Raw genomic sequence first — 13,082 nt, 5'->3', positions numbered from 1 at the left:
CCCTATGGATAGGCTTCACTCGTCCCTCATTTTTTGGCCCTTTTTGAGGTCATTTAATGCCCCTAACCTGAATTTGAAGCATTCTTAGGAGGTCTCCAAAACCCAAAAAATTGCAATAACTTTCAAACTGTGGGGCCTTTTGACCTGATTCTTTTTCTAGAATGCTCTAAATCACAATTACATTCATCTAGCCAATTCACACCTTCTAGGTCACCAAAATGATGGCCAAATTGCATGCTCCTATTTTTTCAAGATTTTCTAGCACACTGATAGTTGAACTGTGAGAGTTGGAACCTTTATTTGACCCAAATGGGTGTCCAAAAATGAATACACATGAAACAGAAACTAAGCCTAAGTACAGTTTTTTGGGTGACATAGGATTGCCCTTATACCTTTGGATGCTCCTGCATCAGACACCCAGGGTAGATTGAAAAGTGATGTTGTCACTTTACGAATGGTAGAGGAAATCCCAAATGGGAAACCTCAGCTTCTAAAATCCAAGTTGAGTCCTCAATCGGCTGTCCTTTCCACTTCACCAAATAATCTTCATACTGCCTATTTCTAGTTCTCCTACCCACACGATGATCTAGAATGTCTTCTATCTCCTCCTTAGAAGAAGCAATTAGACATGGCTCTAACACCAGCTCCTCATCTGCACCATTATCATGATACTCTATTAAATCTGCAATGTTGAAAATGGGAGAAATGTGAATACCATCTAGCAGCTCCACTTCATATGCATTTCCTAAGTCATGTTTCTTCAAAACTTTGTAGGGGCCAAATTTCTTCATTTTTAGCTTGTTGTCAGTACTGGCTGGAAATATTTCTTTTCGTAAGTGCACCATGACTAGATCCCCTACTTGGAATTCCTTATGTCTTCTCCTTTGATCAGCCCTAGCTTTATACTCTTGATTCATCTTGGTAATGTGTGCCTGAACCTCCTCATGTAGACACTTGATATGTTCAACAAATTCCTCAGCTTTAGCACTTGTCCTCTCCCCTTGTTCTATCTTCCTCAATTCTGGTGCAATCCTTGGGCTATTCCCATATACAATTTGGAATAGTGATTTTCCAGTACTCCTATTTATAGAGTTATTGTAAGAAAACTCTGCTTGTTGTAGAATCAAATCCCATGCCTTGGGCTTATCCCCAACTAAACATCTCAGCAAATTTCCCAGACTTCTGTTTACCACTTCTGTTTGGCCATTAGTTTTTGGGTGATGCGTGGAACTAAATTTCAAGTTTGTTCTCAACTTTTTCCACAATGTCCTCCAGAAATACCCCACAAATTTAGTATCTCTATTAGAAACTATGCTCCTTGGAAGACCATGTAGTCTTACCACCTCTTTGAAAAACAAGTCTGCAATATGGACAACATCATGAGTTTTGTGGCATGGAATGAAATGTGCCATTTTGGAGAACCTATCAACCACCACGAATACTAAGTCATTACCCCTTTGTGTCCTTGGCAAGCTAAGAACAAAATCCATACTTATGTCCTCCCATGGCCTTGATGGAACAGGCAATGGCTGATATAGACTAGTATTATGACTAAACCCCTTGGCAACTTGACAAACCTGGCAACTCTGTACAAACTTCTTCACATCTTGTGAAATTTGAGGCAAAAAATAATGTTCTCTAAGAATGGCAATGGTCTTATCTTGACCAAAATGTCCTACCATCCCTCCACTGTGTTTCTCCTTAATCAGATTTTCCCTCATGGAACTCCTTGGAATGCACAATTGACTACCCTTGAACAACATGCCATCCTGAATCAAATAGTCTAACCACTTCGTTCTATCTACAACAATAGGTTCTTTACAAGCTTTCCATGCTTCAGCAAAATTAGGATCCTCAGGGTACAAATTCTTGAGTTCATCAAACCCAACTACTTCAACTTGCATTACTGTAAGCAACAACTATCTCCTACTTAGTGCATCTGGAACCCTGTTAGATTTTCCACTTCTATGCTTCAACACAAATGTATAACTCTGCAAGAAATCTACAAACTTCATATGCCTCTAATTTAATTTACCTTGGCTATTCACATACTGTAATGCCTGATGATCAGTATACAAAACAAATTCATTTAGAAATAAATAATGCCTCCATTTCTTTAAGGCCTGAACTATTGCATAGAACTCTTGATCATAAACATAATACTTCTTCTTTGCATCATTCAATTTTTCACTAAAATATGCAATAGGCTTACCTTTTTGGCTTAATACAACCCCAATAGTGCTGCCATTGGCATTACAATCCACCTGGAAAACCTTTCTAAAATCTAGAAGTGCCAACACAGGTTGTTCTATTACCTTCTTCTTCAACAATTCAAAACTTCTCACAGCTGCTGCAGTCCATTTGAACTCTTTTCTATCCCCTCTTATTGTATCAGTTAGGGGTGGACATATGCCACTGAAATTCTTAATAAACTTCCTGTAAAAACTAACCAGACAATGAAATGATGTTACCTCAGTAGTAGACCTTGGAGTAGGCCATTCCAAGATGGTTGTTACCTTCTCTGGATCCATTTTGATACCTTCAGCTGATATAACAAACCCCAAATAGACTAACTCCCTTTTTGCAAAGATACACTTCAAATTAATTAACAATTTCTCTTCCCTTAGCCTTTCAAGGACACTATGAGTATGCAGTAAATGTTCTTCCAAAGTCTTGCTGAAAATTAAAATATCATCCAAATAGACAATAACAAATTTTCCCAAGAACTTCTTAAGTACCTCATTCATGAGCCGCATGAAGGTGCTTGGGGCGTTCGTCAATCCAGAGGGCATGACTAACCACTCATAAAGACCCTCCTTGGTCTTGAAAGCTATTTTCCACTCATCTCTTTCTCGAATCCATATCTGGTGATAACCACTCTTCAGATCTATCTTTGTGAAGTACTAAGCTCCACTCAAGTAGTCCATAAGATCATCCATCCTTGGAAAAGGAAACCGGTACTTGATGGTTATCATATTTATAGCTTGATAATCTATACACATCCTCCACTCTCCATCCTTCTTTGGTGTGAGTACTGCAGGTACTGCACATGGACTCAGGCTCTCTCGAATCAAGCCCTTCCTCAACAGCTCCTGAACCTGTCTATTTAGCTCCTCTGTTTCAGTAGGAGTCATCCTGTGAGAAACCTTGTTAGGAAAACTTGCTCTTGGAATCAGATCTATCTGATGACTAATTTGCCTTACTGGTGGCAATCCATCTGGAACATTATCAGAGATAATATCTCTAAACTCCCCTAGTAAATCTAAAACTTCAAGTGGCATTTCACTACTACCTTCTTTATCTTTCCTAGGAATCAAAGCATAGCACATATGCTGATATTTCATGCCATCTAAAAACTTCCTTACATCAACAAGACAAATCCTAGCACTACTACATACCTTTTCAGCTTCCTTTTTCATGGGCTTCAATTTGTGGTGAACTCCATCCTTTGTCAAAGAGTATGTGTTTTTATGTCCATCATGCACTGCATGTCTATGAAACTGCCATGGTCTACCCAACAATAGATGGCAAACATCCATCGAAATAACATCATAGAGAACTTCATCATGGTAACTCCCAATTTTTAATTTTACTAAACATTGTTCACTTACTAGGACCTTATCATCATCTTTTACCCAAGCAATCTGATAGGGCTGGGGATGTTTCTCCTTCTTGAGCTTCAGCTTAGAGACCATCTCTTCTGATACCAAGTTATCAGTGCTACCACCATCAATGATCACATCACAACATTTATCCTCACACTTGCATCTGGTATGGAACAAACTCCTCCATTGTCCTAGTTCAATCTCACCACTTAGTAGGACTCTTTCATTTACCAAGGTCTCTCCTCTTTCTGCATCCTCTGGATGTGATGATTGTGCATCCTCATCCACATGAGCAACCATAGCTTGGCCCTCAGCTCTCCTATCTGTCCTTCCTTGTTGTTGAGGACATTCAAAGGCACGATGACCTTCTTCATTGCAATGGAAATAGGTACCATGGAAGCCTCCTCTTCCTTGTCCACATCCTCTACCTCTTCCTCTTTGATTTCCAAAGTCTTGGTCACAGGAGCAGTTGAAACCCTCATTCCTCTGGTTCTTGCTAGTACCCTCATCTTCATTTTTCTTTTGGGTTTCATTGCGGCCTCCAGATGACCTACCGCTTCCCCTTCCTCCTTGACCACACCCTCTTTGTCTTCCTTCAAACCTTTTATTTAGCTTCTCTTCAACTCATAGGGTAAACTGGTATGCCTCTTCAATGCTGGTCATTCTTACCAGACTTAATTCGTCCTAGATGCTAGGTCACAACCCACTGATATAATGAGCAACCTTCTCCTTATTTTCTTCTGCATGCCCCGCTCTAATCAAGAGTCGGTAAAATTCCTCTGTATATTCTTGGACTGATATTCCAGCTTGCTTTAACCCATGCATCTTCTTAAACAAATCAAGCTCGTAGTCCATAGGAATGAACTACTTCAATTTGTCCACCATGCGATCCCATCTTGTGATCTTCTCCTTTCCTCTTCTATTTCTTTCCAATTGAACCTCTTGCCACCAGATTTTGGCATGGCCTTTCATTTTGGCCTTTGAAAACTTAATCCTATCTAGGTCCCTTATATCTTCATACTCAAAGTATTCTTCTAGTTCATTGATCCAATCAATCAACTCATCTGGTTTCAAATTTCCTGAAAATATACCCACTTCTATTGTAGGTCTTTTCCCAAACTTAGTAATGGCCCTAAAAAGCCTTTCCTCTGCATGATAAATAACTTCCCCATCAAATTCCCCTTCTGGTTTCATTACTTCTTCTTCATTGTCATCCTCACTATCGTCACCTATGGCAACATTTGCTCCTCTATGGAGCTCCTCTTGCAATGCCTGCACCTACCTTTGGAGGGCTCTAACCTCCTCAGGATTAATAGCTCTGGCCCTTCTACTACACTCTCTTCATGGAGGCATCTTCTAACTTGATCCCAAAACCACACAGTCTTGGTGCAAACTGCCTCACAGTCGGTGCTCTGTCTACACACTCAGGAAAATTCGCTCTGATACCACTTGATGGGGACACAACCCAAGAACAAAATGGACACAACAAAAAGGGAAAATTATATTAACTAAGAAAATAAGCTAGTACAAATAGTACAGGGAAATAAACTTTGAAACATGCCCTAAGGGCTTACAATAGCATAAATCTGGAGATAATTTCTCCTTTTAGTACCTCCTCTCAAACTCCACTCCGAATTGCCTTTTACAATGCCAAAAATCTCCTTAAATAGACCCCGGAGGGTTAAGGACTAGGAGTAAATTCTAGAAAGTGCTAGTAGGCATCCATCGACCAAATAGAAGGTTCCAAAAGTTGCGTTAGAAGTCGGTGCAAATCTAGAAGAGTCCAAAAATGGTAACCAAACTTTCGGGAGGCATAACTTTTGAACCGTAGGTCCGATTGACGAACCATTTACATTTTTGGAAAGCTCTCAAAGTGATCTATAGCCCTATGGACAAGCTCCACTTGTCCCCCATTTTTTGGCCCTTTTCAAGATCATTTAATTCCCCTAACCTGACTTTGAAGCATTCTTAGGAGGTCTCCAAAACCCAAAAAATTGCAATAACTTTCAAACCATGGGGCCTTTTGACCTGGTTCTTTTTTTGGAATGCTCTAAATCACAATTACATTCATCTGGCCAATTCAAACCTTCTAGGTCACCAAAATGATGGCCAAATTGCATGCTCCTATTTTTTTAAGATTTTCTAGCACACTGATAGTTGAATTGTGAGAGTTGGAACCTTTATTTGACCCAAATGGGTGTCCAAAAATGAAAACACATGAAACCGAAACTAAGTCTAAGTACATTTTTTTGGGTGACACAGGATTGCCCTTATACCTCTGGATGCTCCTGCATCAATGTCCATAATCGATTCACTTTGATATAACAGTTGATTTTGTTTAATTGAGTATTAGCAATTCTTTTGATATTTTTATTTTATTATTTTATCCACAATTGATTTGATAGTATTGTAAAAGATAGAAAAAAATATATAAATTAGTTTTTAAGAAACAGTAGGTATTGTTGAATAATGGAGTTGTAAATGTCAAAAGAGATCATTCTTATATTTGGAAAATATGGTCTGAGTTGACAATTGCATAGAATAGTGCAATAACAATTTTTATAAACTTAGAAATTTGACTATGATTAGAAAATAAGTCATATTGTTTTGATTGTATAGCCAAAAACGTAATGACAACATTGTTATTGGTCATCTGTTCAAACAATGATGCGATCTGAACTTGTAAGAAAAATGTCAATGGTATTAGAATGTTATATTACAATTCAATCATAATGTTGAAACAAAAAGGAATTTATTTATATTAAAGGTTATACTCTCTTTTAATTAGAGTCAGAGCTGTTTTTTGGATTTTATTGAAATGGAAAGTTGATTTCATTTTAAGTTTCAATTATGAAATATGTTGATGGAATTCATTTTCAAAGCAAAGGTATCTTTTGTACTTGATATGACTATTTAGCTATTTCAAAGGATAAGTAAAGATTGTTATGACAGTGGGGATGAATAGTATAGTACTAAGATCAGTAAATATCATTAAGTTAAGATGTTAATTTAATTGTATTTACGGGTTCTATTATTATAATATTTTTTTCTATTGTTGTAGTAGTCTAAATTTACCTTGGAAATAGGCAATGTTAAGATATGTTCGAATAGATTAAAAGATTTAGTATCATGTTGAATACTGAATTATATTTGTAGCATGAACATTCTTAGAAAATCTATTTGATGTGTATTTTAAGAATAGCTGTGATGAACGTATATCAGGGTGGCTGAATTTGGTTTATCTTATTTAGTTAATTAATTCAGTGATAACTATAAAATGAATTGGGTGAGTTAATTACATATATAAAAGATAGTTGGCCTTACCTATGACTTAGACCTATATGGTTAAGTACGGAGAACAAGGCATATCTCTATTCTGTCATTGACAAGTATAATAGAGAAACTCCTTATGTGTTGACTATGAGCATACCATACAAGGATGCAATATCTTAGTGCCATAACGTTGACACCTCAGTATATATATGTTTCATTTATGTTTTATTCTTAGTGTGAGTTTAATTTTGCAATAATGAGTAAAGGTTTACTTCTTGCATATTAATTTTGGAACTGCACTATGTTGTAGTGAAATGGATATCTGCATTATGGTTATGTATATGTTTGGTCTAACATGCATGCAGGTGGATTACGCTTTTCAACTCAGTGTGTACTGAGCCCTCTTTTGTTTTGTGTTGCATCCTATGTGTTTCTAGGTGCTTCGAGTTTACAAGTAGCTAAAGATGCTTATTGAAGTTCTTCCTGAATCATTATTCATTTGCTTGTAGGGTCCTTATTTTGGGACATAGGCATTTAAGGATGAGATTGTACTTCATTATAGTACTAAACTCAATATGTTTTAGAATCTTTATGGAATCATATTTTGATGATGTTTACTTGTATTTTGAGGTTTTCAGATTGAGAATGGTTCAATTTGTGTACTTGTACTTTTATTAAGAGGAGTTAAAAAAAAATATTGTGTACCTTGTACTTGTTATTGGATTCTTATTTATTGGTATTGTGAGTAGTAGTAGTGTTACATTCCACTTCAATTGGTCCACAAAAGTCAATATGAAAAATCTCTAGTATTTCTTTAGAGGTATAATTTTTACTCTTAAAACATGACTTTGTCATCTTGCCCAATTGACATTGTTTGCATATTACATTGTCAGGATTCTTTAGCTTAGGCAATCCTATAACCTTTCACATGTTGCTAATACTAACCAAGTTGTAAAAATTGGCATGATATAACCTTTTGTGTCACAACTATACATCATTAGATTTTATAATTAGACAAGTAGCATCATCTATATCAAGATAGAATAGATTACTTCTAGTCTGGTCACCTTTTCCAATTAGTCTTCCATTTGTGTCATATATATTAGTAACCTTGTTTTCAAATTCAACCTTACATCCTTGATTGTTTAATTCTAAAAAACTCAAGAGATTATAGTTAAGTCCTTCAACATAATAAGCATTGTCACATAAAATCTTTTCTATAAGTTTGATAGAACCTTTTCCTTTTATTAAGCATGGTGCATCATTACCAAATCTTACACTATTTCCATCATAACAATTCAAGGAGATGAAATTACTTTTGTCTCCATTCATGTGATCTAAACACTCACTATCAATGATCCACCTATCATTCTCATTTACACAGATCACATGTAGTTGCCTCATCTTCATCATATTTTCCATTCATTGCAACATATACCACTTCCTCATCATGTTCATTAGATGTTTCCTCTTTAGCAATGTAGCATGAATTTTTGCCTTTATCTTTGTAGTCCTTGTTGTCTTCATCTCTTCTACTCTTTTACTTTTCAAGACCTTTGTTATTTTTCTTTTCTAGAAATCTCGTAGCAATATGACCAACCTCATTGCAATTGAAACAAATGGTAGGCAATTTACCTTTGAAGTTACCTCTACCTTTTGTGGAATCTTCTTGCTACTAGTGCTTGAAGCTTCTTAACATCCTCCTCATCTATATCACTATCATTGGATACATATTTTATCTTTTTCTTTTTCTTTTCATTTGTTTCTTTCAATGACACTTTGGATATGAAAGAAGATTCAATACTCTAAGGTTTGTATTTATCAATGTTAGATAACTCAAAAGCAATAAGTCTACCTACCAATCCTTCAAGTGAAAGATAATTCCCTGGTATGCATCTTAGTTCTTGAATTGTAGAGACTCTAATAGCATATGCATGTAGTATTTTTCTTAAAAATTTTCTTAACATAGTATCATCATATAATTTTCCATTAGCTTCTCTTATTTCATTAACTAATTCTTTTATCCTTGCAACATATTGAGAAATATTTTCACATTCTTCCATTCTCATATCATCAAACTTACCTCTAAGAATTTCAGCTTTGGCTATAAGAACATTGGTGTCTCCTCCATAGATAGTGGCTAAAGGATCCCCCATTTTATTTGCACTATCAAGACCTTTGATATCATCAAATTCAACATAGCTTAGGGCAGAGGCAATCTCCAACATTGCCTTGTTATGTTCTTTCTTCTTTCTCATATCCTTAGTAGTTGGGGCTCCAATAGGGTCAACATGTTCGATGGTAATGGTAGATTTTGCATGATCTCTAAGTCCTCCAAGGTGTAGCTTCATCAAAATTTTCCATTTAGGAAAGTTTTTTTTTTTGAGCTTTGGTATTTCTCTTTTTGACATCATGATCTTTGTGCTTCTAGTGCCTTCAAACTAGTCCTCTTAAGTTGATGGCTTTGATACCAATTGTTGTAATAGTTCAGAATAACTTGGGGGGGTGGGGGGGGGGGGGGGGGTCAATCAGTTATCCAAGGTCTAGATGTATAAACAAAACTTTTCATAGTGAACCCATAAAACATTTATCTTCATCATGCATGCATCCATAAGATTATGCAATCACTTATAACTTGTAGATTACTATCAAATCAACTTGTAGAAATGTAAACATGAAACATAATAGATTCATCAACATGCTTGACACAATTATTTATGTGGAAACCCAATTTAAGAAAAACCATTAGTAACATGCTACTATTTTTCACTATTTTGAAGTGATGTCCTATGAAAGGCCAACCTAGTTAAAGCTTACAATACACATTGTTAAATGTGACCCTGTTAAAGGATTTCAATTGCCCTATTAGAAGTGAGCCTTGTTAGAAGACTTTAGACCATTCACTTGGAATGTCACCCAGTTAGAGGATTTACAAATGACTGTTAATTCAACCTTAATCCAAAGGATTTACCCTAGACTGATACAATTGTTAGAGAGTAATAGTAAGGCTTCATCTGATAACAACTTACAACTTCATTTTTAGATTATAGATCACTATTTTAGTCCTCCATTTGGATTGGCCTTCTTACTTTTCAACTTTGACAACTCATTCACCCTTCAAACATACATATCCTTAAACCTTCATTCTTAACATGCCAATATAGTCTCTTCTCTTAGATCACTTGATCAAGCAAAACTCTTGACTGCTTGTCTTCCTTAGGCTCTTGCATTCAACCACCTTTGCTTCTAACCAACCCTTCTTATAAATAGGAAATTGAGATCTTTTACTACTCATTCTCCATCATCCAAATCAAGGTTAAGGATGGATTAAGTAGGATACAATGAACCTATACCACATTTCATATCTCTTCTAGAATCTTCCACTTGAATCCTATTTGAATTTACCTAAAAATGGTTTACCTTGAATTCTATGCCACCAGTTCATCAATGTTATCTTCCACCTAGTTCACAAATTCTAAGAAAAAAAACTTGTGAGCTCAAATTCATCAATTTTACAATCTTTAAAATAATGTAGTAGTTTGGAATTATCTAGCTTTTGATGCTCAACACATACTACATTGCTCAACATCCACTGTGAATTCACTCGGTGTGAACTAAAGTTTACTGGTGCTCAAAATCATCTAAACTTTACTCAGCATCCACTATTCTACTTAGCATAGACTAGAATGGACTTTTACTTGGCTCCAACTGATTCTCTACTCATCTTGAACTAAATTTACTTGGTACCTACTCTCCACTTTGTCAAGCTTGGAAGAAAACTTTTGTGTAACTTGTATTTCTAAACTTTCTTAGTGTAACCAGCCTTTTGTAACCTTAACTACATTATCAGTACATCATGTTATAACTACCTTAATGGATTCTTGTGCTTCATTACATCATCATAACTCAACCTTTCCTCTAGCTGCTATTGCTACATATTTTGATCAAATCCTGTTCATCAATCAACTAAGTGATAGAACTTAAATCATATAAGAAGTTGTCTTATCATCAAATAGGAGGTTTGACATAAGTGACAAAACAATGATTGAAACATATTGATCATATTTTTATGTTCTCAACAATCTCCCTCTTTTATTATTTTCAATCTATTCTCAATAGTTGGCAAAGGTTTCTAATGAACTGAGAATAGTAGAGAAGTCTACCTAATATAGTGAAATCTTCTATGCAACTAGGTCCATTACTTTGGTTTCAAATTTCTTCTCTACTCTTTGCATCAAGTTTTCTTTCCCATTTAGATATTTATTAAATTTCTAAACAACTTTTGCTAATTGGTTTATAATAGGTTGAGAAGTATTAACCTTGGTTGCTTAGCTTTCTTCTACAAAATCTCACCTATGATATGTAGTTGAACAGGATTCAGAGTAGAGATATCCCATTTTAGGATAACTATATCTTCATCAAGATTAATGTCCTCTTCTTTATCTTTTCCTTTGCTAGAAGCCTTAGTACTTAGTTTAGGTATATGCTCAACTATCTTTGTAGTAACTACTTGTGCACTGGGAATAGTAACAATAGTGTAAATAGAAGGATTAGAAACAAAAGTAGATATTGCACTCATTGTAGAAATACCTAGTTGATGAGTAGCTAAACCTAATGAAGGAGGAAGCACTAACTACTTAGTAGATGAAGTGCTGATCATTTTAGTCAATGAAGTACTTAGCTTAACAAGTGAAAATATTGGTTGAGTGCTTGGATTTCTAGTGTTTTCCACAACCAACTTGATAGAAGCTTTCTTTGAGCCTAATTTCTTTAAACCTTTGCTGGGAGAGTGAGGAAATGAGGCCATAACCACTACTACAATCTTCTAATGGTCAATTTCCTCAATATTCTAAATCTTATGGAGATTATCCTTAGTAGCTTCTTGTTCTTACTCCTCATCATATTTATTATCATCATTTGTTTCTTTTTCATCATCATTTTCCTTTTATTCATTGTCACCTTCAGTATTATCTTTATCATTATTATGAACAAAATAATCACTTGTTTGATTTATATTGAAGATGTTCTTCCATGTAGTAGTGGCATTCTTCACCACATATTCAATTTTATTGATCATTATCAAGCAAGTGCTAAATTTCAAAGTGAATTTTTCTTCACTCTTCTTCATGGACCATTTTACTTCTTTTCATTAAGACTCAACATAAGTTGCCTCAGACTCTACTCATACATATTATTTGCAATTTTCTTGGCATGTTACTAGCTTGGCTTGATTCTTTCCATCAATTCTTTGGAAATTTATTGTGCAAGTTGATTAGGTGAATATTTCCATTTGCCTAGCTTATACATAATCATGTCTTCAACTTGCTTCTTCTCCTCTACATTTTTGGTCTAATATCTTAATGATTTAAAATTTTCCATGCCAGCTCCATAATCAACTTCTTTTAATTTTTTCTTGAAATGTACGTGGAGGTCATTCAAAAATAACATCCTCTACTTCTTCACCTAATTTCAATTTCTTTCTAGATGATCTTCTTGTGAATACTATAGTAGATGACTTGATAGGTTTGGTTACAATAACCTTACTTTTCTTCTTGATTAGCTCTTCATCTTCTAATTTTGTTTCATCAGACTCATCTTCTACATCATCTTCTATCACATCATCTCCTTTACCTTCTATGAATATGAGAGTAGAACTAGTTCATCTTAGTTTTGTTATCCTCTTCTTTCCTTTGCTGATAGCCTAATGGAAGTTTATTTCTAGTTCAAGTCTAGCTTTGGATTCATCATATGTACTGAAATATGTTGCCTTGGGATCCATAGGTTCATTCAACAATGCCTTCATGATGTCCTTGGTGTCATCAATGCTAACCTCATAGCGTAGAGGCTAAACCCACAACACTCTAGGTTTGGCTATTTGTATGTATACCTTGTCATAGTCTACCAAAAAAAAAACACCATCTGTGTAATCTTCTACAAGTTTCTTGGGAAATCTAAATCTATTATTCATCTTTTCTTTGAATGAACCAAAATAATTATCCATGATACTAAAATAGTTCTCACCCATTTCTACTATATACTCATTGATTTGATATAGTGCAGGCATATCCTTTCTCCATACAAATATACCTTTTGAAGGGAAAAAAATTTGTACAAAGAAGAATAAATAGGTTAAAAGAGAACCAAACTTACACAAGTTATTCTTTAAGCTTCTAATACTCGCCATGTTCTTTTTGAATTGGTTCC

Source organism: Cupressus sempervirens, chromosome 1 (genome assembly GCF_028749045.1).
Source record: "Cupressus sempervirens isolate cs-2001-9-10 chromosome 1, ASM2874904v1, whole genome shotgun sequence".
NCBI classification, from domain to species: domain Eukaryota; kingdom Viridiplantae; phylum Streptophyta; class Pinopsida; order Cupressales; family Cupressaceae; genus Cupressus; species Cupressus sempervirens.
This window is presented reverse-complemented; position numbering follows the sequence as displayed.